At 34.5% G+C, this 24,660-nt stretch overlaps 1 protein-coding gene across 1 annotated transcript in view; it reads right to left on the bottom strand.

The window, feature by feature from the left end:
* The window catches only part of Pal2 (Peptidyl-alpha-hydroxyglycine-alpha-amidating lyase 2), a 63,140-nt gene that overhangs the window by 36,467 nt on the left and 2,013 nt on the right, over positions 1 to 24,660 (bottom strand). The gene's annotated exons all lie outside the window — the stretch shown is intronic.

The following is a 24,660-nucleotide window of genomic DNA, read 5'->3' as shown; positions in this document are numbered from 1 at the left end:
TTTACGTATTTTCCATTTTTCCGTTCCCGAACTATTTCAAAAAACTTGTGTGTGAGAACAAATTTTTTTGCAGTTCTCTCTTTTACGTGTTTTACCATTAAAAAGTACGGGAACGAAGCTAAAATCAGCTGAGCCAGGCTGAGGTTTGAACCCACGTCCTTGAAAAACACAGGAAAAAGTGTTCTCACGGCGTGTTAGCGTTCAGAGCCAAACTCATTACTTTCAAAGGCAGCGCTAAGCGTTTGTCATGAAAGCACAACTAAATGGGAAAATCCCCATTGTTGTTGTAAAAAAAAAAAAATAAAAAAAACAAAACAAAATGCATTTGAAAGAAGAAAAGTCCGAGGACTGCGAAGCCGCTCCACATCCGATATGTCTGAGGAGCCTTTACCGAAGGCGGAACATGCATGTCACATAGTGGTGGGTGTGTGGGTTCGAATCGTCGTCGGCTTTCCTTTTTCACTTGCATTATTCATTGATCATCAAGCTCGATTCCAACGAGAAATTAATTAAAAAGTAATACTAAAAATGATCTTCGCCTAAAAAGGGAAAATTTTTCAAATAAAAAAATAAAAAATTTGGGCGAGTAAAAAAATAGTAACATGGTTGCCGGCGTCTGATTGGCTGATACGCCGACTTTGACATTTGTTCCAGTTTTTTACGTATTTTCCATTTTTCCGTTCCCGAACTATTTCAAAAAACTTGTGTGTGAGAACAAATTTTTTTGCAGTTCTCTCTTTTACGTGTTTTACCATTAAAAAGTACGGGAACGAAGCTAAAATCAGCTGAGCCAGGCTGAGGTTTGAACCCACGTCCTTGAAAAACACAGGAAAAAGTGTTCTCACGGCGTGTTAGCGTTCAGAGCCAAACTCATTACTTTCAAAGGCAGCGCTAAGCGTTTGTCATGAAAGCACAACTAAATGGGAAAATCCCCATTGTTGTTGTAAAAAAAAAAAAAAAATAAAAAAAAACAAAACAAAATGCATTTGAAAGAAGAAAAGTCCGAGGACTGCGAAGCCGCTCCACATCCGATATGTCTGAGGAGCCTTTACCGAAGGCGGAACATGCATGTCACATAGTGGTGGGTGTGTGGGTTCGAATCGTCGTCGGCTTTCCTTTTTCACTTGCATTATTCACTGATCATCAAGCTCGATTCCAACGAAAAATTAATTAAAAATGATCTTCGCCTAAAAAGGCAAATATTTTCAAATAAAAAAATAAAATCAACTGAGCCAGGCTGGGGTTTGAACCCACGTCCTTGAAAAACACAGGAAAAAGTGTTCTCACGGCGTGTTAGCGTTCAGAGCCAAACTCATTACTTTCAAAGGCAGCGCTAAGCGTTTGTCATAAAAGCACAACTAAATGGGAAAATCCCCATTGTTGTTGTAAAAAAAAAAAAAATAAAAACAAAATGCATTTGAAAGAAGAAAAGTCCGAGGACTGCGAAGCCGCTCCACATCCGATATGTCTGAGGAGCCTTTACCGAAGGCGGAACATGCATGTCACATAGTGGTGGGTGTGTGGGTTCGAATCGTCGTCGGCTTTCCTTTTTCACTTGCATTATTCACTGATCATCAAGCTCGATTCCAACGAGAAATTAATTAAAAATTAATACTAAAAATGATCTTCGCCTAAAAAGGCAAATATTTTCAAATAAAAAAATAAAATCAGCTGAGCCAGGCTGGAGTTTGAACCCACGTCCTTGAAAAACACAGGAAAAAGTGTTCTCACGGCGTGTTAGCGTTCAGAGCCAAACTCATTACTTTAAAAGGCAGCGCTAAGCGTTTGTCATGAAAGCACAACTAAATGGGAAAATCCCCATTGTTGTTGTAAAAAAAAACAAAATGCATTTGAAAGAAGAAAAGTTCGAGGACTGCGAAGCCGCTCCACATCCGATATGTCTGAGGAGCCTTTACCGAAGGCGAAACATGCATGTCACATAGTGGTGGGTGTGTGGGTTCGAATCGTCGTCGGCTTTCCTTTTTCACTTGCATTATTCATTGATCATCAAGCTCGATTCCAACGAGAAATTAATTAAAAAGAAAATTATTTATTTTACGAATGAAAACATTTAAATAAGTTTTGGTCGCGGATTTGGTGTTTTAAATGTGATTTTGGACTCAACGTATTTGGGTAATACGGACACTCAGAGAGCGTGGTTGTGGTAGAGAGTAGGGATACGTATTATCGATCTTTCGATCTTTTGATTCTTACTTAGAACTCAAGAATCGATCTTTCGATCTTTTGATACTTACTTAAAACTCAAAAATTGATTTTTCGATTCTTACGTAGGAATCAAAAATCGATCCTTTGATTCTTACTTAGAACTCACTTGGATAAAAGAATCGTTCGATCGAGATGATTCCTTAGTTGAAAATGTGAACGTTTTAGTGTACAATGCTTCGCGTTTAACACTGACGTACCGTTAGATTAACTTTATTCATCAGTACAACAAATAATATAATATTGTTGTCTTGCTCTTACCAATGTAATCTGTATATTTCATTTTCGTGGTACATCAAAAAGTCAAAACAGAATTAATCTTTCGATTCCTTCTGCAAGAATCGAAGAATCATAATAGAAAAATCGATCTTTCGATTCTCTATGAAGTCAAAACTCGATTCCAATTTTTAGATTCTTCAAATCAAAGAATCGAGGAATCGATTACTCGAAAATCGACTTGCGTATCCCTAGTAGAGAGGTGAAATATTTGTGTACGTCCCGTCGTTAATTAGGTATAGCAGTAAAGTGTTTAAAAAGTTAGTCCATATTTACATTAGGTAATTTTCCTTGCGGCAATTGTCAGTTTGATGGAGAGAGGGGTGAGACAAACTGACAATTGCCGCACTGACAATTGCCGACAAACTGACAATTGCCGCATGGGAAATTAAGTAATGTAAATATGGACTTACTTACCTGTGTATATTTTGAGATTATGTTTGTTTGAAAACAAAAACATTTCCCATAGTTTCCCTTACTAGGCGTTTACACAAGACAGACTGTCTACAAATACAACTCTGATATACTAACACATACATACATTTGTCTGTTGTCTCCCAGCCATGGCACAATTACCCAGGTAGTGGCATTGTAAAATTTTGAATATGTTATGTCAAAACTTTCTTTATGTTGTTGTGGAAATTACAACAAAAATAATTTTTTTATAAAGGGATTTGACTTTTCATATTCGATCAGCTGGTGTGATACCACTACCTGGTAGTTCTGCCATGCTCCCAGCTGTCCATAATTTTTTCACAGTCGGGTTAAAAAATTTTTGTAAAAATATATGCTCTGTTCCAGAACCTGCAAGAAGCTAGTATCTTTTACTACGATAAGATTTTTTCCTTTATGTTATCGGAAAAAATAGTAAAAATTAGTAGATTCTTGCAGTACTGGAACAGAGCAATAATAATTGTTCCACAAACATCACAGAAGGGATGTGAACTAATAATTGAAATTTGTTGAAAACAAAAGAACATGAACAAAAACAAAATGTGTGAACGGAAAACAAAAAGAAATTGACGATTTTCATTCATATTTTACAACTGTTTTTGCAGTTGTCTGGACGCCTACGTCACACAGGCAAGTTTTGGGGTTTTGACAATCAATAGATGTACTCAACTGTCCTGTCATGTGTAAACGCAGGGTTAGTGATTTCCCAGTTATCAGTTATACTATTTCAAGTAATTTTAATATGGGTTGTGTTTTGCTATAGAAAGAATTTGTGTGTTTGAAATGAGTCAATACAAAAACAAATTTTCTCTTTTTAAATTGTGTGTGTGAGCACATACACCGATAGCAGAAGGGGGAACACCCCTTTTTAGACATTCTCGAAATTGGAAGAAAACCATGGCACAATTATCAAGGTAGTGGTATCGTAAAATTTTAAATATGTTATGTCAAAATTTTCTTTATGTTTTTGCATGGTAGAACAATATAAGGTAAGAGCAATACCCAGCTGACTTAACTGGGCTGTAATGTTAGTGTCAAATTCTATACGACATTTTTATTTCTATTTTCGATGTATAATAGGGATATATTTTTTTACGAAAAATATATCATTCAGAAAAAAAACTATTTCCCGTAAAGACTTCTTCATATCAATGATATGTAACCTCTTCCAAGTCCGAACAACGTGCTGCACACTATAAAGGCCTCGACGATCTAAGCCTGAAAGTAATATTACAATATGCAAAGTTATGACCAATTCGGCTACTCCCATTTTAGGGAACATTTTTGAACTATTGTGGGGGAGGTACGGGAAGGAATGGTCCTATCGGTTGCTTCGTTCGAGAGTTATCGGGCGCACCAGCCAGTCAGACAGGCTCAATCGATTACAAATTGTCTGAAACGGATTTCGTCCAAACATACTTGGGGGTCTAAACCAAGGCTGCCCAAGAGAGCGCCCATGGGCTCTCAGTGATTGTTTCTCTCTCCACACACACAACGCAACTAACTGAAAATGCATGAACTCACACAATGATACCCCCTAAAGTAAGCAATAGAAAATGATGGTTGGCACTCACATGCTGTCGGTGTGTGTCAATTTGCTCACTCACACAATTAAAAAAGAGAGAAAAATAGTAGAATTGTAAATACTTGTGTAGCAACTGGGGTATAACCGAAACTTGATTCTCTCTCTAGCTAATCCGTGTAATTGTAGAATGTGTTTATACAAATTATTTTTCGTCAATTTTATGAAACCAGACTGAACGGTATGTTGGGAAACTATAAAAATGTTTGTGTTTCAAAACTAATAGGCCGTTTACATATAACCGGGTTAACCCAGTGGGTCTGGGTTTCAAATGCCATTTCCATTGTGTATACTTCAAATAAATCCTAATAAAGAAGGTTAACCCTGCAAAAAACTATAATATAAACGCCGTATAACACAATAACAAAATATCTTTGTAGTTGTATGAGCAGGCCTGGGGCTCAATTCTGTTTCTATAAAAATGTGAAATGAAAACTTTTATAAAGGCACAAAATATCAAATCAAAAATTTTATAAAGAAAATATTTTTTATTTCAAAATTCCAAAGAACAAGAATCCAGCCCCAGATCTAAACCCATAATTTCGTGAGGCACAGTTTTATTTCATGGTAGAACGAACAAGGTAAAGTAAATACTACAACAAATACAACTTAACAACAACCACATGGAAAATTGTTTTTGTTTGTAATGTTAGTGTCACCGGTATATGTAAACAAAAGAAGGAAATGTCTATAAATTATTGGAATTTAAAAAACTAATATTTTTTCACATTTCATAAAATATTTTGAAATACATCAATGAAAATTCGTTTCATTTTCAATTTGAATGTTTCCATATCATTCCATTAAATTGATAATTTCTCGCAGAAGGTAGAATTCTAGCAAAAATCTTTGGGATCGCTGGAAATTTATTGAAAAAGGTGAAGGCGAAACAAATATATAAAATGTCATAAAGAATTTGCCAATAACATTACAGCCCAGTTCAGTCAGCTGGGTATTGCTGCTACCTTATATTATTCTACCATGGTTTTATTTGTATCAGAGTGTATGTATATTGGAGTGACCCACACAAAAACAATTTTTTGGATTTGGATTTCCTACCCAAAGTTTTTTGAAATTTTATAGGGAGTGGTTAAGATTAAGATTATTTTTTAAGATTAACCCGTACCAAACCTGCGACCTTTGTTTCCATAGTAATTTGTATGCACCTTTGGCAAATGCCACAATTATGGTCCGATAGATGAAAAAACGTTACCAGTTCATTATTGTGGCTAAAAAACGATTTCTACAAAAATTTTTGAAAATCAGATCGGATTTTCATATAGCTATATAGGGCCCAAAATCGGCCAAATATACATATTGAAGCTATATCAAAATTCGATCCGATTTTCAAAATTTTTTGTAGTAATCGTGTTTTATCCACAATAATGAACTGGTAAAGTTTTTTCATCAATCGGACCATAATTGTGGCATTTAGAGAATTTTCGTGAAAATGCACCTTTGACCACATACAAATTACTATGGAAACAAGGATCGCTAGATTTGCACGGGTTAACCTTAACCGATCGCCATAAAAAAACTATTTCCCGTAAAGACTTCTTCATATCAATGATATGTAACCTCTTCCAAGTCCGAACAACGTGCTGCACACTATAAAGGCCTCGACGATCTAAGCCTGAAAGTAATATTACAATATGCAAAGTTATGACCAATTCGGCTACTCCCATTTTAGGGAACATTTTTGAACTATTGTGGGGGAGGTACGGGAAGGAATGGTCCTATCGGTTGCTTCGTTCGAGAGTTATCGGGCGCACCAGCCAGTCAGACAGGCTCAATCGATTACAAATTGTCTGAAACCGATTTCGGACCATAATTGTGGCATTTAGAGAATTTTCGTGAAAATGCACCTTTGACCACATACAAATTACTATGGAAACAAGGATCGCTAGGTTTGCACGGGTTAACCTTAACCGATCGCCATAAAATGTTATACTTATATAAGGGTTTTGAATCAAATGGAAAAAAAATTGGTGGTAGGAAATAAAAAAAATTTGGGTCACTCAGACAAAAGGCTGAGGCGACTATTAAAACTCATAATGTTAAGTTATACATAAGACTTCGTGATGCCTCTACAAGAATGTAGATACGCAATACTATTAAGAATAAATGGCAACAGAAATATTACAAAAAAATATACAAATAATAAATAAATAGACATCACTTTTCAATACAAACTCCTTAGGACATGATAGCTCAATTAATTCAATTAAATAAATATTTAATTCAATATCACACGCAGAAAAATTTATGTTAGAAATATGTTTGGATCCAAACAAATATATGTTTGGGACCGGTTGCAAACAAATATATGTTTGCAACATTTTGTAACATATCTCAATTTGATATGTTTGGGTAAAACATATTTTTTATGTTAGAACATTTTTTTCATGGGTGGAGAGAGGATGTTTGTCAAAGAGAGTAATAGCAGTTCTCTCGCGGCTGTGGAATGCTGTTTTATAATAAAGAGTTGTGTGTATTGTATAATAGAAGACATAGAAGCGAAGAAGGGGGCTTTGGTGATTTGATGGCGTGTATGCGTCAAACTCGTGTGTTTCTTGTTTTGTTGTTGTTAACCAACTTAGCAGACGAAGAAGAAAAGAAGAAATGATATGAATTTTTATTTGAAAATTTTGCCTATTAGGCGAAGGTCATTTTTTATAAATTTTTAATTAATTTCTCGTTAGAGACGAGCTTACTGACCAAGATGCTTTTTGAAAAAGGAAAGCCGACGATACGAACCCACACAATCACCACTGTGTGACATGCATGTTTCGCCTTTGGTTTAGGAAGGCTCCTCAGACACATCGACTGTGGGGCGGCTTCGCTATCCTCTAGCTTATTTCCTCTTTCAAATGCAAGTTGTTTTTTTTTACAAAGTTGAATTTTTTGTTCAAATCTTTGTATGGCTTTCATGACAAACGCTTAGCGTAGCCTTTGAAAGTTATGAGTTTGGTTCTGAACACTAACACGCCGTGACAACACTTTTTTCCATGTGTTTTTCAAGGACGTGGGTTCGAACCCCAGCCTGGCTCAAGCTGATTTTTATTTTTATTTGAAAATTTTGCCTATTAGGCGAAGGTCATTTTTTATAAATTTTTTAATTAATTTCTCGTTAGAGACGAGCTTACTGACCAAGATGCTTTTTGAAAAAGGAAAGCCGACGATACGAACCCACACAATCACCACTGTGTGACATGCATGTTTCGCCTTTGGTTTAGGAAGGCTCCTCAGACACATCGACTGTGGGGCGGCTTCGCTATCCTCTAGCTTATTTCCTCTTTCAAATGCAAGTTGTTTTTTTTTTACAAAGTTGAATTTTTTGTTCAAATCTTTGTATGGCCTTTGAAAGTTATGAGTTTGGTTCTGAACACTAACACGCCGTGACAACACTTTTTCCATGTGTTTTTCAAGGACGTGGGTTCGAACCCCAGCCTGGCTCAAGCTGATTTTTATTTTTATTTGAAAATTTTGCCTATTAGGCGAAGGTCATTTTTTATAAATTTTTTAATTAATTTCTCGTTAGAGACGAGCTTACTGACCAAGATGCTTTTTGAAAAAGGAAAGCCGACGATACGAACCCACACAATCACCACTGTGTGACATGCATGTTTCGCCTTTGGTTTAGGAAGGCTCCTCAGACACATCGACTGTGGGGCGGCTTCGCTATCCTCTAGCTTATTTCCTCTTTCAAATGCAAGTTGTTTTTTTTTACAAAGTTGAATTTTTTGTTCAAATCTTTGTATGGCTTTCATGACAAACGCTTAGCGTAGCCTTTGAAAGTTATGAGTTTGGTTCTGAACACTAACACGCCGTGACAACACTTTTTTCCATGTGTTTTTCAAGGACGTGGGTTCGAACCCCAGCCTGGCTCAAGCTGATTTTTATTTTTATTTGAAAATTTTGCCTATTAGGCGAAGGTCATTTTTTATAAATTTTTTAATTAATTTCTCGTTAGAGACGAGCTTACTGACCAAGATGCTTTTTGAAAAAGGAAAGCCGACGATACGAACCCACACAATCACCACTGTGTGACATGCATGTTTCGCCTTTGGTTTAGGAAGGCTCCTCAGACACATCGACTGTGGGGCGGCTTCGCTATCCTCTAGCTTATTTCCTCTTTCAAATGCAAGTTGTTTTTTTTACAAAGTTGAATTTTTTGTTCAAATCTTTGTATGGCCTTTGAAAGTTATGAGTTTGGTTCTGAACACTAACACGCCGTGACAACACTTTTTTCCATGTGTTTTTCAAGGACGTGGGTTCGAACCCCAGCCTGGCTCAAGCTGATTTTTATTTTTATTTGAAAATTTTGCCTATTAGGCGAAGGTCATTTTTTATAAATTTTTTAATTAATTTCTCGTTAGAGACGAGCTTACTGACCAAGATGCTTTTTGAAAAAGGAAAGCCGACGATACGAACCCACACAATCACCACTGTGTGACATGCATGTTTCGCCTTTGGTTTAGGAAGGCTCCTCAGACACATCGACTGTGGGGCGGCTTCGCTATCCTCTAGCTTATTTCCTCTTTCAAATGCAAGTTGTTTTTTTTTACAAAGTTGAATTTTTTGTTCAAATCTTTGTATGGCCTTTGAAAGTTATGAGTTTGGTTCTGAACACTAACACGCCGTGACAACACTTTTTTCCATGTGTTTTTCAAGGACGTGGGTTCGAACCCCAGCCTGGCTCAAGCTGATTTTTATTTTTATTTGAAAATTTTGCCTATTAGGCGAAGGTCATTTTTTATAAATTTTTTAATTAATTTCTCGTTAGAGACGAGCTTACTGACCAAGATGTCATGAAAGCCATACAAAGATTTGAACAAAAAATTCAACTTTGTAAAAAAAAAAACAACTTGCATTTGAAAGAGGAAATAAGCTAGAGGATAGCGAAGCCGCCCCGCAGTCGATGTGTCTGAGGAGCCTTCCTAAACCAAAGGCGAAACATGCATGTCACACAGTGGTGATTGTGTGGGTTCGTATCGTCGGCTTTCCTTTTTCAAAAAGCATCTTGGTCAGTAAGCTCGTCTCTAACGAGAAATTAATTAAAAAATTTATAAAAAATGACCTTCGCCTAATAGGCAAAATTTTCAAATAAAAATAAAAATCAGCTTGAGCCAGGCTGGGGTTCGAACCCACGTCCTTGAAAAACACATGGAAAAAAGTGTTGTCACGGCGTGTTAGTGTTCAGAACCAAACTCATAACTTTCAAAGGCTACGCTAAGCGTTTGTCATGAAAGCCATACAAAGATTTGAACAAAAAATTCAACTTTGTAAAAAAAAACAACTTGCATTTGAAAGAGGAAATAAGCTAGAGGATAGCGAAGCCGCCCCACAGTCGATGTGTCTGAGGAGCCTTCCTAAACCAAAGGCGAAACATGCATGTCACACAGTGGTGATTGTGTGGGTTCGTATCGTCGGCTTTCCTTTTTCAAAAAGCATCTTGGTCAGTAAGCTCGTCTCTAACGAGAAATTAATTATGAATTATATTTTGTTCTTTCTTCAGTGTTTTAGTTGCCTTTGTAGAGCCAAGACGGTAAAGTGAGTGAATAAATCAGTGTTTTGTGTTTTCTTAAAGAAATTGTGCTTTTTGGTAAATTAAATGCCCAATACATTTTATAATCGAATCGGAAAGTTGAATGGAATTATTTTATTGGACAAGTAAGAAATCGCATTTAATATTGGTAATTACATACATACTTATGTATATTCGAAATATGGCATATCCAAGGTAAAGTAAATACTACAACAAATACAACTTAACAACAACCACATGGAAAATTGTTTTTGTTTGTAATGTTAGTGTCACCGGTATATGTAAACAAAAGAAGGAAATGTCTATAAATTATTGGAATTTAAAAAACTAATATTTTTCACATTTCATAAAATATTTTGAAATACATCAATGAAAATTCGTTTCATTTTCAATTTGAATGTTTCCATATCATTCCATTAAATGGATAATTTCTCGCAGAAGGTAGAATTCTAGCAAAAATCTTTGGGATCGCTGGAAATTCATTGAAAAAGGTGAAGGTGAAACAAATATATAAAATGTCATAAAGAATTTGCCAATAACATTACAGCCCAGTTCAGTCAGCTGGGTATTGCTGCTACCTTATATTATTCTACCATGGTTTTATTTGTATCAGAGTGTATGTATATTGGAGTGACCCACACAAAAACAATTTTTTGGATTTGGATTTCCTACCCCAAAGTTTTTTCAAATTGATCCAAAAACCTTACATATGAAATTTTATGGGGAGTGGTTAAGGTTAACCCGTACCAACCCTGCGACCTTTGTTTCCATAGTAATGTGTATGCACCTTTGGCAAATGCCACAATTATGGTCCGATAGATGAAAAAACGTTACCAGTTCATTATTGTGGCTAAAAAACGATTTCTACAAAAATTTTTGAAAATCAGATCGGATTTTCATGTAGCTACATAGGGCCCAAAATCGGCGAAAAATATACATATTGAAGCTATATCAAAATTCGATCCGATTTTCAAAATTTTTTGTAGTAATCGTTTTTTATCCACAATAATGAACTGGTAAAGTTTTTTCATCAATCGGACCATAATTGTGGCATTTAGAGAATTTTCGTGAAAATGCACCTTTGACCACATATAAATTACTATGGAAACAAGGATCGCTAGGTTTGCACGGGTTAACCTTAACCGATCGCCATAAAATGTTATACTTATATAAGGGTTTTGAATCAAATGGAAAAAAATTGGTGGTAGGAAATAAAAAAATTTGGGTCACTCAGACAAAAGGCTGAGGCGACTATTAAAACTCATAATGTTAAGTTATACATAAGACTTCGTGATGCCTCTACAAGAATGTAAATACGCAATACTATTAAGAATAAATGGCAACGGAAATATTACAAAAAAATATACAAATAATAAATAAATAGACATCACTTTTCAATACAAACTCCTTAGGTCATGATAGCTCAATTAATTCAATTAAATAAATATTTAATTCAATATCACACGCAGAAAAATTTGATGGCGCTTGGCGATTTGATGGCGTGTATGCGTCAAACTCGTGTGTTTCTTGTTTTGTTGTTGTTAACCAACTTAGCAGACGAAGAAGAAAAGAAGAAATGATATGAATTATATTTTGTTCTTTCTTCAGTGTTTTAGTTGCCTTTGTAGAGTCAAGACGGTAAAGTGAGTGAATAAATCAGTGTTTTGTGTTTTCTTAAAGAAATTGTGCTTTTTAGTAAATTAAATGCCCAATACATTTTATAATCGAATCGGAAAGTTGAATAGAATTATTTTATTGGACAAGGAAGAAATCGCGTTTAATATTGGTAATTACATACATACTTATGCATAATCATTTGATTCTAGATGCCGATTCCCCGCTGATGATTTCAACTATGAGGACAATTTGTTTTATTTCACAACTAAGGAGAAGCGTTCCACTACGTTTCTATATATTTTTCTTTTTCAAAGTGTGACTTTTTACAAATTATTTCAATCAGTTTTTCTTTTATTAAAGTGTATTATGTATTTCTTTGGAATTTTGTATGTACCTATGTGTTTGTTGTTCTTTTGCCTTTCAATAAAAACCACAACATTTGTGTGTATACTATAGAGCAGTGTTCACCAGCAACAACAATTTCAACCGCTGCGTTTGTGTTGGACAGACACACACGAGATTATCTATCCCTCTCTAGATAAACAATGTGTGCGTTAATTCATTACTAAAACAAAGAAGATGATCGGTGGTGAAAGCAACGTTCAAACTCACCACAATTGAAATTGTGTGTGTTCACACAGACACGGCTCGCGATCCCAGTGGTGATTAACACTGCTATAGAGATAGCCAGTGAGTTCTTACTGAGAGCAAGTGAGCACACATTTTAAAGTGTTTTACATTGAATTTTACGCTCCCTTGCTCTCAGTTGCATCTTTGCACCCAAACATATATTTGTTTCCACCCAAACATATATTTGTTTGCAGACCCAAACATATATTATGTTTGGGACTGTTGCAAACATATATATGTTTGCTGCAAAATATGTTTGGGACATATGTTAGAGAGACCGTTTTTTTGCGTGCAGCTATAAAAAAATCTAAATTCTTCTAGAACTTAGTGAAAGTCTACTGGTACAGTAATATGGAAAGGATAAGCTGTTACAACAGAGCACTCACTATTTGTCCCCTTCAATATTAGAGTAATTTCATGAAAGAAATCTCATGAAATTATGCGTTCTTAAATCGAGTAATTTTATGAAAATATTGAAATTACTTTTGGTCTGTTCCAGTACTGCAAGAATCTACTAATTTTTACTATTTTTTTCGATAACATAAAGGAAAAAATGTTATCGTAGTAAAAAGTAGTAGCTTCTTGCAGGTTCTGAAACAGAGCATTTATTTTTACTAATTGCATGACACTTATCTTCTACTGTCATCATTATTCCAAAGGGGAAAGAAAATACCCGAAGGCACCCGGAACCTGCGGCCTTGATGTCAAAAGGGATAATTTTGTCAGGCTCATATCTTGCAACCTCTTAGAATTTGCAGTAACTCGTGGAAGCAAAGTTGTGGCTTTCGTCTTAAAGAGTAATAATTGCGGACACATAAAATCCATTCAACCTCGCTTGTTCGTTTATTGTGATCAATTGGTGAATTCTGAGTGAAACACTTTGAAACACTTTGAAAAAAGTGTTTTTTGATTTCCTTTATTTTTTGCTTTGTTGATGCTACTCCTCAATAAAACAATTCAGTACATTTTTAGATTTTTTGGCTATCGGTGGCGGAGATATGAGAAAAAGTAAAAATTTTTTTGTTTGTTTTGTTTATTGTTGAAGATTCAATCTCATTTGATTGCTTGAGTGGAGTATTCCCCCATTGGCTCAACTTCATTTATTACCCTCTATTACAGAGAGTAATGTTTTTCAAAACGAACCGACAGTGTTGCAATTTTTTTTAGTAGCGATCAGTAAAATTTTGCAACACTGTCAGTTCGTTTTGAAAAACATTACTCTCTGTAATAGAGGGTAATAAATGAAGTTGAGCCAATGGGGGAATACTCCACTCAAGCAATCAAAAAAAGTAAAAAATTTTAGTTTTCCATAAAAAAATCTTAAAATGTTTTTGAAGCTACATGAAGTATTTTTGATGAATGGATTGAGAAAAAAATCCATTCTCAAATCTGTTAGAGATACTAATCTAAGTTATTGCCCTCAAAAGTTATGGCGCTTTCAATTCTGATTATAAGAATAAAATCGTATAAAAACGCTACTCATTATATTGAGAAACATTGTTAATTTTTGGCTTCCTACATGCTATATGATTACTGAGGTTCCATAACTTTAGTGAAAAATTCAAATTTTCGCGAAAATTAAGAATGAATACAAAAAAGTTGGTAGTTTGTAATTTTAACTTTAAAGTATGTACGTAATCTAAACATCGCGAAGATTCAAATGAAACCAAAACTATAGAAACATGTTTAGCGGTTTGCATATTATAGCAAAACCAAAAATATATATTCAGCAAATTTATAAAATTTTTGTTAGAAAAAAAAAAATGTTTTCAAATTTATTTTGTAAGTTAGTTGAAGAAATTGTAGGAAAATATTTCGGAGTTATTCTTAAATTTTAGTTTATTTTTACTCAAAAACGCACATATGTTATTATAATCAATTCTCGAATACATGTTAACATCTTGCGGAAGATATGTAAGATGTTTAAACAAATTTTGGGTTCATTTCAATGGGGAATAATCTTGAAATAAAACGGTATCGGGTTATATACATTTTGAAATGCGTGTAAATCGCGAAATCCTCAAAATCACATGATGCGCATGTGGTTTACCAATACAACGAATTCTTTTCTTTTCATTTGTATACATTTACCAAGATTTCATTTGGCGGTTTAGTTGTAGCATCGTCTGCAGTTTAGTGCTCAACAACTGTATAACGTTTATTGGCAGAAAGTGCATACTCTTTTTATACGCATCAATTTTCACTATCAATAATGATAGTGAAATCGGATGCGCATGAAATACATCGATCTAAACCTATTTCATTAAAATCCATCAAGAATCGTAGATGTACATTCACAATCTATTTTTGGGATAAATAGGATACAGCTCGCATACCGCCAAATTTTTAAACCCCTGTTTTCCCAAAAACGGGAGCTATGTGTCGGTTTCTTAACTGAAAAGGAAACGTTCCACCAAAAACGCGAAAAATCGGCGATATTATCAAAAACATTTTCCGCAAATTTTTCAATTTTTGCAGTACCCGTTTCCGCCGTTATATTAGACGGATTTTCACGATCTATGATTCGAACCGTCCAAAAACTAAAATATCGCGGGGTCCCCGAACAATCAAGAGGATATTGGATTGGAGGATGACAAATAATTTAAATATTAGAGCTTCTTAAGACTCTGGCTGTTACCACGATTGCTGATGGATATCCCATAAATTTTAGTATTTTGATGCTTATCCAAGTTTAAGCCAGTTTCAATTAGCTCTTTATGTAAAGATCGGCCAAAAAACGTATCCATAAGACCAAGTGATGTTTTTAGATCCTCGGCATCTTAACTGCATGCAGAACAAATATTTTCTTCATTTTCAAAGAATTGGATGATTGGCTGATATGAGGGTTTTTTCTACACAATTCCTTAAAAGCTAAATTTAAAGAAATACCTCTGAAATTGCCCTGCGAATATGTTTCTTAAACGGCTTTAAATCTAACATGTTTTTTTTAAAATAAATTGTATAAAACACAGTTTTCTAATGAAACTGATCTAAATGAAGTATTTTTGAAAGAAAAACGTATGTTTATATACAAAACTAAAGTACGGTCTATACCAGCCAGAGTGTAATATCAAAGTCAGAGTCTACATTTCAATAGTAAAAGTCATGGTAGAACAAATATAAGGTAAAGAAAATACTACAACAAATACAACTCAACAACAACCACATAGAAATTTGTTTTTGTTTGTAATGTTAGTGCCAAAGGTATATGTAAACAAAATAAAGAAATGTCTATAAATTATTTGAATTTAAAAAACTAATCATTTTCACATTTGATTGAATATTTTGGAAAACATGAATGAAAATTTGTTACATTTTCAATTTGAAAGTATCCGTATCATTCCACTAAATGGATAATAATTTTCGCAGAAAGTAGAATTCTTGGAAAAATGTTTGGGGTCGCTGAATAATGTTATAGTTGCTATAACATTATGGTAATATAATTGTGCCCTTGGAAAGTACAATATATTATGCGCTTATTGGAACTTAGATTCCGATGGGATGAACTAAGGTTTGAATGAAGTGTATTTCCTTACGGTTCCTTTTGCTTTTGGAATTATTTAATTAAACTTTCAACTTACATCGTTTTATTTAAGTATAAGAATTGAGTACTTAATGGTGTGATCCGTGCTGTTGTTCGTGAGGATGACAAAACCAGAAAGGAAGAAGAAACCTATTGCTGACTAATGGCAGCCTAATCAGAAAAGGAACAACAAAAGCACGGATAAAAATCGTATACAATGTTGCCACTTAAATTTACTAAGTAGTGGTAAATTATTTCATAGTTGTATTCATTTAATTACATGGTGATTATGCTAATGGAGAAACAATGGATATGCAATGAAATTCAAGAACAAATAATTAGCAATTCAGAAAAGATAGATAATTAAATCTAGTTATTTAAAACTAATGCGAAAATACATATTATTCAATTTAAAGGTAAACTGCTCTCTACAGTCGCTTAAAATTCATTGAAAAAGCTGTTTCAAACTTTTGTTTTTGAAATCAAAAGAGCAAATACCACATATATTAACAAATATTGTACCGCTTCTATAAGCGGTGTTATAGTGTGCGCAACCTTCTTCGGATTTGGAAAAGGTTACACATCATTGATATGAAGAAGTCTTTACGGGAAATAGTTTTTTTCTGAATGATATATTTTTTTCTCAAAAAAAAAATATATATCCTTAATACTTGTTGTGTATTTATTTCAGCTAAAGTCCATACTTTGTTGCTTCAAAATTTGAAGAAACAAAATGTTTAACAGTGGGTATTGAAATTGATTACTACGATTGATCCTTAATATACATCGAAAATAAAAATAATAATATAAAATGTCGTATGGAATTTGACACTAACGTTACAACCCAGTTCAGTCAGCTGTGAACTGCTGTTATCTTTTATTGTCCTACCATGAGTAAAATTTGGCAATTTTGGCCCAAAACTGGAGTAAACATAATTGTATTGTCCTTTTTCATCCACACTCCTATTTTCTGATCATAAATGACTCCTTTGTCGGGAGGAAAACGTAACCTCAGGCGACTCTTTTAAACAAATCACAAATGAGTCTTCCTCTGCATTATTTTCGAGTCATTTTTGCATATTTTCTGATGGTATATAAAGTCTTTTTCGAGTCGTATTTTAATCATTTATTGGTGATTTGTTGATTAATTTGGGACTCTTTTTCGAGTCTTTTTTAAGTCATGTTTATTATCGTTTATGAGTCTTCATGGAGTCATTTATGAGTCTTTTTATTAGACGAAAACATTAAAAGAATTTTCTATTTATTCTTCTTTGTTTTTTTGTTCCCTTCCTTTGTTGTGTTGTCTTTTCTGCTTTGCTATGGCTTTTAATTATCCCCTTTACCTGAACATGTGTTGTGTTTGTCTATACCAGCCAAGATCATCCATATACGTCAACGTATGTGAGAATAACAATCAGTCGTCGTTGAGCAGCCGACAAGTAAACATAATTTTAGTGGGGACACTGAACAAAACCGCACACACCCGCCACATGTTTACTGGTCACAGGTCTATCAAACACTAAATGTTGATACAAATTTTCTTGTGATTCTCTCACTACTTTACTCTCTTTTTTTATTTTGAGCATCAATGGTCTATACCATCAATGCACAAGAAGAGAATGCTATTTTGGGTTTTTGTATGGGAAAGAGAGTTGTAGTTAACTTTTTCGTAAGGACGCGTGCATGGCTGGTCTATACCATGGATAGGCAATGTGCGCTTACTGAGAGCAAGTGAGCATACATTTCAATGCATTTTACATTGAAGTTTTCGCTTACTGAGAGCAAGTGAGCATACATTTCAATGCATTTTACATTGAAGTTTTCGCTCACTTGCTCTCAGTAAGCGCACATTGCCTATCCATGGTCTATACCATTGATGCTCAAAATAAAAAAGAGAGTAAAGTAGTGAGAGAATCACAAGAAAGTTTGTATCAGCATTCAGTGGTTACTAGACCTGTGACCAGTAAACATGTGGCGGGTGTGTGCGGTTTTGTTCAGTGTCCCCACTAAAATTATGCGTATATCCATGCACATGTTTACTTGTCGGCTGCTCAGCGACGACTGATTGTTATTCTCACATACGTTAACGTATATGGATGATCTTGGCTGGTCTATACTCTTTATATTATACGTTACATTTATAACAGCCAAGATCATCCATATACGTTAACGTATGTGAGAATAACAATCAGTCGTCGCTGAGCAGCCGACAAGTAAACATGTGCATGGATATACGCATAATTTTAGTGGGGACACTGAACAAAACCGCACACATCCGCCACATGTTTACTGGTCACAGGTCTAGCAACTACTGAATGCTGATACAAACTTTCTTGTAATTCTCTCACTACTTTACTCTCTTTTTTATTTTGAGCATCAATGATTTATAATATTGATGTACACGCCTGCACGTTGTCGTAACAACAGAGAATAACGAATTCAAATGAGAGCCATGTCAGCCATTGTTTAACAAAGGCACATTACTCTCCCATCAATTCTCTCTCATTTATTTTGGACATCAATGATTTATATCAAAGTTTTGTAGAAAGTGTATATGAGAATTATTTTCAACAAAACAAAAATAAAATAAAACAATGAGTTTTTAATCACCTATCTGTTCAAAATGTGATCAGAAGGTACATAATTATAATCACTTTTCAAACACCTTTTTTGATTAAGCATTTTTCAATCTTCTTGAAGATCAAAATGTGACAATAAATAACAAAAAAATAGTCACATTTTAAACGCCTCAATGATTTATTTGTGATTGCTACACATTTGTTGTTGTATTTTAAATTGAACTCTTTTTAATCATTACAGGGAGTCACTTTTGAGTCCCTTTCTGATCATACAAGCGACTTAATAAATTTTGAAGCTAAAACCTTCAGAAAACCGAAAATCGAAATATGGGGACTATATAAAGGCGTGGACCTATACCAACAAATTTCAGGTGGAACGTTTTATACCCCCTACGAAGACTAAATACCAAATTTCTGCCATTTCGGTGTGATAATGAGGCTATAACCTTCAAAATACCGAAAATCGGGAGTTACCGTTCTATGAGGTCTATATAAAGTCGTGGACCTATACCGACAAATTTCAGGTGATAAGTTGTATACTCCCTACGAAGACTAAATACCAAATTTCAGCCAATTCGGTGTGATAATGAGGCTAAAACCTTCAATTTCAACTTTTGCAGCACAGTGTTATTAATCTTTAAGACGAGATGTACAACTTTGCTTCCACGAGTCAATCTAAACTCTTAGCGGTTTGGACAACAAGGCCGCAGGTCTTTGGGAGCCCATAACCGCTAATGTTGAAGTGATAGGGAAAAACGCCGGGACACGTGTCTTCTTATTTTTGGTCTTCTATCACGCTGCGGTCTTAGAATATGGTTAATAAACTATGACTCAAAAATTACACACAGGGCCATTATTATATGTGTTCTTTTACTATCTGATGGATTTGAAAACGCAAAATAAACTAATTTGGAGACACTAAAAATATTATTTTTACATAGAAAGTTAATGCCAAGAAGCTCATCCTTGAAATACAATCATCACTTTCAACTTTAAGTTAACCGGAACGCTATAAATATGTTCGGTAAATCCAAACTATAGCAAAAGAAGACTTATAATAACGGGGGTAAGTGTTATAAATACTATAATATTAATTGTTCCACAAACATCCTAGAAGGGACAAGAGACACTTCTCTTATTCACGCCGATTCATATTAGCTCAATGATATGGGACATACTGTCTATCGCCGAGTCCGAACGGAGTGCCTTAAGACACCACTTGTAGAGAAGTTTCACATGACTTAAATACTCAGGAAATGTCGCTAACGTAACGGAGGGGTATTTTGTAACCGTTGAAAATTTGATGTTGCCTGGCCTAGGAATGGAACCCGGGTATTCAGCGTTGGCACACAAACTTATAAATACTACGGACTTAAAATATTGCTACTAACCTACAAGGACCTGCAAAATAGGCTTAGGGGGTTATCCATAGTTGTGCATACCAAAACACTCATTTTTCATGAATTTTTTCAATGAAACTACCAATCTTTCATCTGAAAAAGCACAGCTTGTCCTACTTTTGGAATTTTTGTTGTTGAAAAATATTGCATGGTCTTGTGGAAAATGGATATCTGCGAAACCCTTTTTTACAGCGTTTTGCGGTGCTAACGATAGCTCGAAAACGGTTGGGCCGATCATCGTATATTTTTGTAAGCGTTTTAAGAACTTAATATTGTTTTTAAGCAAAACAGAAATTTAATAAAAAATGAAAATTTCGAATATAGTCCCAATTTACATTAGGCGAGTTTACTTGCGGCAATTGTCAGTTTGATGGAGAGAGAGGTGAGGCATATGGTAACCCTTTGCCTCTCAGCCCCCTCTCTCACCTACAAACTGACAATTGCCGCAAGTAAACTCGCCTAATGTAAATTGGGACTTAGCGAAAAAATTTTCAAAAAATCGGCCAAACAAATTTAAAAAAAATCTGCCTAGCTTAATGACAAGATTTTTATGTATTTAATAAGCTCGCCAAAATCGGTCAAATCATTTTCGAGCTATCGTTGACACCGACTTCAAAATTGCCGTTTCGAGAAACGCGAGCTTAAAGTTTCAATGCTACATACAAATCACAATAAATTGTTGCCTTCCAATGATCATATCTCAGACAATTTTGCTCCAATCGACTTGAAATTTGTTGCGACATACTCCCTTTATTTCAAAATAAGCCAATATTTTTTTTTCGATTTTTTGAAAGTGACAAGTGGGGGTAACCCCTTAGAGGTCATTGAAATATCATAAGCTATGCGAATTATAACCAAAACGATTGACATATTTGTGGACAGAAATCCAGATGAAAATTGCTGAGGCAATGTCAAAAAGACTATGGAAAATGCTTTAATTGTTTATAAACAAATATATTTAGAAAATAATAATTCAACCAAAAACAATTAAAAGAGGCCCAGCAAAATTTTATGTAAGTGGTTCTATGAGATGCCATGATTTCACTGGATCTTTTGCATTGGTTCAAATGAAGTCGTGAAAAATCCGATCTTTTCATCAGCATTTGAACACATTCCATCGATCCAATAGAGATGAATTTTGTGTTTTTATTTTTACACATGTATATTTTCTTTTATTTATCTAAATACGTTTAAAGCTATATAACATTTATTATGCTAGGAAGTCCCAATCATTGAGCTAAAAATAGAGTCGGACTGCACTATTTGGTATTATAAAAATTTCCTTGCCTGCTCTAGAGAACCCTGCTCTACAGAACCTTAAAAACAAGTCGATTTTTAGATTCCTACAAAACAAAAGAATATACATTTCCAAAATGTTGTAAAATAAAATTCACGAAATAGTAGTAATTTGCAGTTGGAGTCCATGTCGAAATCTGTACTGTTAATGGGAAGTAAAAAACCTTTTTTAAGATGAATCAAAATCAGTTGCCGAGGAAGTAAACTCTGTTGCGAGCAGCGGCGGTGCCTAAACTGCAACAGCTGGACCGCCGGAAGTCAAGTATCTCACTAAAGTTATCAACCCCTCGCTAGCCACCCACATTGTTCCCGAAGTCTGGAAATAGACCAGCTACTGAAGCCTGGCAAGGATGCCAGCAAAGGTGAATCGTGCAGACCGATTTCGCTTTTGTCGCCCGTAGCAAAAATCCTTGAGGTATTAGTCCTCCCCAGCATCAGAAATAACTTTTCAGTTGCCGATCAATAGCATGAGATCCGTAAGTAGTACAACAACTGCTCTGCAGGCCATCTCCTCATATTAGTAGTCGAGGACTCAATCTGAGCAAGCCGTGTGATAGAACAGTGATAGTGGCGCTTGATTTATCAAAACCATTTGATACTGTCAAGCACTCCACGCTGTTTAAGGTCATCGAGTAGACTACGCTCAGGCCAAGTTTGAAACGTTGGATAATAAATGATATGTGTGGACGCCAGTCGTACGTAGAATTTAGGATCAAGAAGTCCAAAACGCGTAGAGTGAAACAGGGAGTGGTCCAAGGTGGAGAGATATTGCCGGAACTGTCTAACCTATACCTCTCCTGAATTCCAACCGCTGCAGAAGGCAGTGAGATCGTGATGACATTTGTGAAAAGCTGAACTCCTTTTTGTCTGATCTTACCACCTATTTCCACGCGAGGAATATACAAATACCAGCCAATAAATCTATGGCCACTTTGTTCACCACCAGGGCGGCAGATTTGAGAACAATAGAGTTGAATGTCATAGTCGATGGTAGCAGAATTCAGACCACAGACCCAGGCAGGCCAGGGGGTCTTCATGATCTGGAAAGAGACGTCCAACGTTACAAGAGATAACCCCTAGATCAACAAGCCTATTAAGCAGGTTTAAATATTATTCACATGAATGCAGTCGCAGATACAATTAACAACTATCGTGTGAATGCGGTCCTCGGAGAACATCCACCATCTATCGCAGCTGAGGAGCGTCAGCTGTCAAGACAAAGGAGAGTAGTTTTGGCTCAATACGCTCGGGATGGTGCAGCCGTCTAAATTCCTATAGGGCAAGGATTGATGACACCGTGCAAAACATCTGTTCTGGATGTAAACTTTTTGTTGATAATTGAATAAGAGCTATTTCATGCTATATGAATTTTCGGAAAAACAAACTTATAAATAATACCCTTTCCACATTGTGGTGTAAGGTATAATAAAACAACTTTTCTCAGAGAAATTAAATGCCATGAAAAAAATAAAAATGATTCTACATGAATGAATTTAAAAAAAAAATTATTCATCGGAAAGAAAACTATTTCCCATAAAGACTTTTTCATATCACTAACATGTTACCTCCTCCAAGTCCGAATGACGTGCCGCACACTAAAACACCGCTTATAGAGGCGGTACAATATTTGTTAATATGTGTGGTATTTCGTTAAACTTGAAAAGAATAAAGCCCTAATAAACGTGTGCCATTTTGTTTTCAAAAACAAAAGATGGAAGCAGCTTATCCTTTTGCGATGAATTACCAGCGACCCCAACCATTTTTGCAAAAATTCTACTTTCTACGAGAGATTATGCGTTTAATGGAATGATATGGAAACATTCAAATTGAAAATCTAACGAGTTTTCATTCATGTTTTTCAAAATATTCAATCAAATATGAAAAAATATTAGTTTTTTTTTAAATTCCAATAATTTATAGACATTTCCTTGTTTTGCTTACCAATGACAGTAACATTACAAACAAAAACAAATTTCTATGTGGTTGTTGTTGAGTTGTAGTATTTACTTTACCTGGTTTGTTCTACCCAAGGCATATTTATACAAGGTAGAAGTGACAATCAGCTGTATACTTACTTTTTTGTAAATTTAGTTTTCAAAATGTAATAGGGTCTACACATGAAATTTGAAACTTCGAAATTTGCTACCATAAAATTCTTCTTTTCACCGTAATCGCGTAATAACAATGACCTACGACAGTTCTGTATGCTTTATATTTAAATTTTGATTCAAATTTGTTCTATTTTAGAGGATTTTCAAAATGTTTTTATGTTTTTCCTGAACAAATTTTTGGAACGACCCTATTATTCAATATTTATCTTTGACAATTAATTTTCAATAACAACAATGTTGTTTTTGTAAATTTGTTAGTTGTTGTAATTCTTATATAAATTTGCCTTAGTTCTACCATGGTAAATGGGCTGGTTTTGTTTTTCTGTATGCTATTAGTAATATCATTTACATAGTCCATATTTACATTAGGCAATTTTCCTAGCGGCAATTGTCAGTTTGAGGGTGAGAGGGGTGAGGAATATGGTAACCCTTTGCCTCTCAACACCGCCTCTCACCGACAAACTGACAATTGCCGCAAGGAAAATTGCCTAATGTAAATATGGACATTAGGGTTATGACTTTTTTACAACCTCATATCCCTGTATCATAGCGTGATGAGTTTTGCCATAAGATTACATTAAATTTTAATTATAAGGTGATTCGGTGAAAAAACCTCACGCACAAAATGATTTTAAAATTTGAATTTATCAAAATTATGGACAATTTCTTGAAGTCACTGAAAACAGATATATAATTGAAAATAAACTTTAGAGCCACATGAGATAATTAAAATGACATAAAATTTATTTCTCACTATTTTTCTTCATTTCTGAGAATCGTAAAAATGTCGTAAACGCTTTAATTCAAATATATAATTTTTTAACAAAAAACAAAAAATTTAAAAACAAAGTGACTTTTTTCGCGACTTTTTTAATATTTGAATGTAATAAACGTTATTATAGTTATTAGTGGGTTTATATTTATTTATTTGTGCAACAAAAAATAATTTTTTGAAAAAAAAATTTTTTTTCATTTCATACATTTTTTCAAAAAATTATTTTTTTAAAATCGATTTGTGCGTGAACTTTTTTTATATTTCAATGGAATAAACGATAGCATAGTGATTAATAGGCAAAAGTTCATTCATCCCTGCTACAGGAAATCATTTTTGAGGAAAAATGTCAAAAAGTCATAACCCTAATGGCCATAGCATTTCGTCGGTGTCATGCTTAAGTATTCCATACGCCATTTGCCCGTTTTTAGATAATCGCATTTTTATGTTTACGTCACAACTACGTGGAGCTGACTAAACAAAATAGTTATATTTTTGACTTGAATTATTAATAATAGTATGTAGAACGTATTTGCAAAAATATAGAGGAATATGTATTGGAATATAAAAGTTATAGAGATTTTTTAATAAAAGAATTTTTTTCGATTTGTTCCATATCCACACTTATGACACAAATGTGAAATATATTA

This window comes from Musca autumnalis, unplaced genomic scaffold (genome assembly GCF_047663935.1).
Source record: "Musca autumnalis isolate F117 unplaced genomic scaffold, ASM4766393v1 scaffold_5, whole genome shotgun sequence".
NCBI lineage: Eukaryota > Metazoa > Arthropoda > Insecta > Diptera > Muscidae > Musca > Musca autumnalis.
The sequence above is the reverse complement of the archived record's forward strand: the minus strand, read 5'-3'. Positions and strand labels throughout refer to the sequence as shown.